This window comes from Mus caroli, chromosome X (assembly GCF_900094665.2).
Source record: "Mus caroli chromosome X, CAROLI_EIJ_v1.1, whole genome shotgun sequence".
Classification (NCBI taxonomy): domain Eukaryota; kingdom Metazoa; phylum Chordata; class Mammalia; order Rodentia; family Muridae; genus Mus; species Mus caroli.
In genome coordinates, this window is record NC_034589.1 from 15,506,691 (window position 1) to 15,510,120 (window position 3,430).

Consider the following 3,430-nt stretch of genomic DNA (forward strand, 5'->3'; position numbering starts at 1 on the left):
AGTCATCTATTGGATGGAACACAGGGCCCCCAATGGAGGAGCTAGAGAAAGTACCCAAGGAGCTGAAGGGGTCTGCAACCCTATAGGAGGAACAACAATGATTAATAAGTAGCTGAATCTTGATTTACATCAATACAAACTACTCTTGTCATTCTAACATGTTGATTTCTTTCTACAGTTCACTTTTCTTCTCATTCACCATATGACTCATTGCCTAATCTAGTATACTCTAGGCTACAATCAAACCTGTTTGTAAAAAAATGAATGTTTTTATTTACTTCAGTTCCCCAACAATCATTTTTCACAAAGACTACTACCCTTCATCAGTCAGATCAGTTTTGTGTTGAACCTAAATATAAAATGTCAGTTAGAACATTCTATATTGTACTTGTATATGGGGAAAAGAAAAAAAAACAGTCTTTCATTACAGAAACCTCTTTTTTTTTGTCCATCCTTCTACTTTTATTGATGGAAGGCACCATGGAGACATACTCAACCTGCTGCCTTTGCTCTAGCACAAGCCTTTAATCCAAGCACTCAGGAGATAGAGGCAGGTGAATCTCTATGAATTTAAGACAATCCAAAACAATAACAACAATAAAACCCCAACAAAACAAAACAAAACAAAAACAAAACCAAAAAAAAAACCGACAAAACTAAATTGTTACCCTGACCTCCTTCATAACACCAGAGTTTTACTATTCTCCTTCCTAAAGCTATCCGCTTCCTTGGACCTTTTTTGCTTTCTTGGTTTCTGGAGTTACTCCAGGTTCTATACATAGATCTAAACTTTCAGAGCTAGGATCCTCAAAATAAATAAATGTGATTTAAAAGAACTGGGAAATGTATATATCAAATAAGTTATTCCAGCTAATCAGGCACACTTATTTCTAGGTCTGTGGTACTTAGTATAATGTTTTCCAGTTCTATTCATTTACCTGCAAATTTCATGATTTTTTCTTTTTTGCAGCTGAATAGAAATCCATCACTCGTTCATAAGTGCCATATTTTCATTTTTCATTAATCAACTAAAACGACATTTAGGTTGTCCTTCTTCACTATTGTGAAAAGAGCAGCAATGAATATGCCTAAGCAAGTATCTGTGGAATAGAAAACTTACCTAAACAGGGGAAAGGGAGGAAAAACATACACACACACATACACACACACACACACACAGAGATAGAGATAAATAACACTAAGGATGTTTTTAAATGCCATAAAAATTACATTATTTTGTGCTTAATTAAAATTACACACACATTCACACACATATATACATATATTACATATATGATATATACATATATTAAAATTAAGTTATATCACTTGAGGTGATAATGCTTCTCCCAAGAGCCGTAGAATATCCAACAAACAAAAACTTTGGTTCCAAGTATGGGGAAACCCCTTTTTATTTGTTAGGAATTTCTACTAAAGACCCACCCAAAATACAGGCTATTGCCATAGTCCTTCATTGCCTACCAGAAATTAAAAGTGGGACCCTATTGGAAAAAACATGACACATCGTTTTGATTTGCATTTCCCTGATGATTAAGGATGTTGAACATTTCTTTAGATGCTTCTCTGCCATTCAAATTTCCTCAATTGTGAATCCTTTGTTTTGCTCTGCACCCCATTTTTAATAGGGTTATTTGGTTCTCTGGAGTTTAACTTCTTGAATTCTTTGTATATATTGGATATTAGCCCTCTATTGGATGTTCAATTGGTAAAGATCTTTTCCCAATTTGTTGGTTGTAATTTTGTCCTATTGACAGTGTCCTTTGCCTTACAGAACCTTTGTAATTTTGAGATCCCATCTGTCAATTCTTGATGTTAGACCATAAGCCACTGGTGTTCGGTTCAGGAAGTTTTCCCCTAGGCCAATGAGTTCAAGGTTCTTTCCCACTTTCTCTTCTATTATATTTCACGTATCTGGTTTTACATGGAGGTCCTTGATCCACTTGGACTTGAGCTTTGTATAAGGAGGTAAGAATGGATCAATTTGCATTCTTCTACATTCTGATGACCAGTTGAACCAGCTCCATTTGTTGAAAATGCTGTATTTCTCCCCCTGGATGGTTTTTGCTTAATAATATACTACTTGTTCATATATTATCAGTTTCTTTATTTGTTGATCAATAGACTGGTTTGTATGTGTATTCCTGTGAATAATTCTGTAATAAATATGACATTGAAGATACCTATTCCAGATAACTTACTTTTTTTCAGATACATACCCCCAACTAGGTTACCATGTCATATGGTAGTTCTGATTTATTTATCAAAGATATTCTATCCCTTTCCACAATGTATGTGCTAACAAACATTTCTTTCAAGGCATCACTTCCATCTGTGTATCTGAAATCCTTCTCTGTTATAATGATAAGATCCATTGTGGACAACATGGGTCAGATATTGTTATATACTGAGTTTCTACTATCCAAAGAGATCTTTGTCCTTAAGAAATTGTAGTGTATCATGGAAAGTATCAAGTGAGCGTTATATATTCCAAAGCAATAAGTAAAGCAAAAGAAACAGATGCACATAACAGTGATAGTGAGGACTGGAAGAAATGTCAGAAATGAGGAAAACATACAGCAGAATCATATAGAGATAAAGTGCGAATTGTTCAGGAAGAAGTGCACAGAAATAGTATTCTAAAAATGAAATCTAAAATGATATGAGCCTGTGCCATTAATGGTTAAGGAAACTACTCAGATGTTTGTAGTAGCATAGAAGAAGTACATAAGTATGCAGAGTTTTAAAGATTGCTTTACAAAGTATTTGGTGACATGTAGATGTAATGAAATGTAATGTGGGTTTTTTTTTCTTATGATCTGAAAAAGATTTTTATTCAGGGTGGGGAAAGACATATATCCAGCTGGCACACACAGAGAAAGACTCTGCACAGTGCCGTGGGGAGACTCAAGAAGCTCAAGTCTCCAGTAGAGAAAGATCCAGATAGAGGAGAGAAATGCTTAGCTTAAGACAGAAAATGGGAATAAAGAGAGTGCTACATTAGTGAAGAGAAAATACTGCTTAAGATTTTTCATATTTCCTGTAAGCAGCAAAATGTTGGGTACTGTTTCTGTAGCCAGTCTATTAGTCTATGTCTTTTTATTGGGGAATTGAGTCCATTGATATTAAGAGATATTAGGGAGAAGTAATTGTTACTTCCTTTGATTTTTGTTGTTAGAGTTGGTGTTCTGTTCTTGTGGCTATCTTCTTTTAGGTTTGTTGAGGGATTACCTTCTTGCTTTTTCTAGGATGTGGTTTCCGTCCTTGTGTTGTTTTTTTGCTGTTATTATCCTTTGAAGGGCTGGATTCGTGGAAAGATAATGTGTGAATTTGGTTTTGTCGTGGAATAAAAAGATAGACACTACCTCAGAATGAAAGGCTGGAAAACAATTTTTCAAGCAAATGGTAGGAA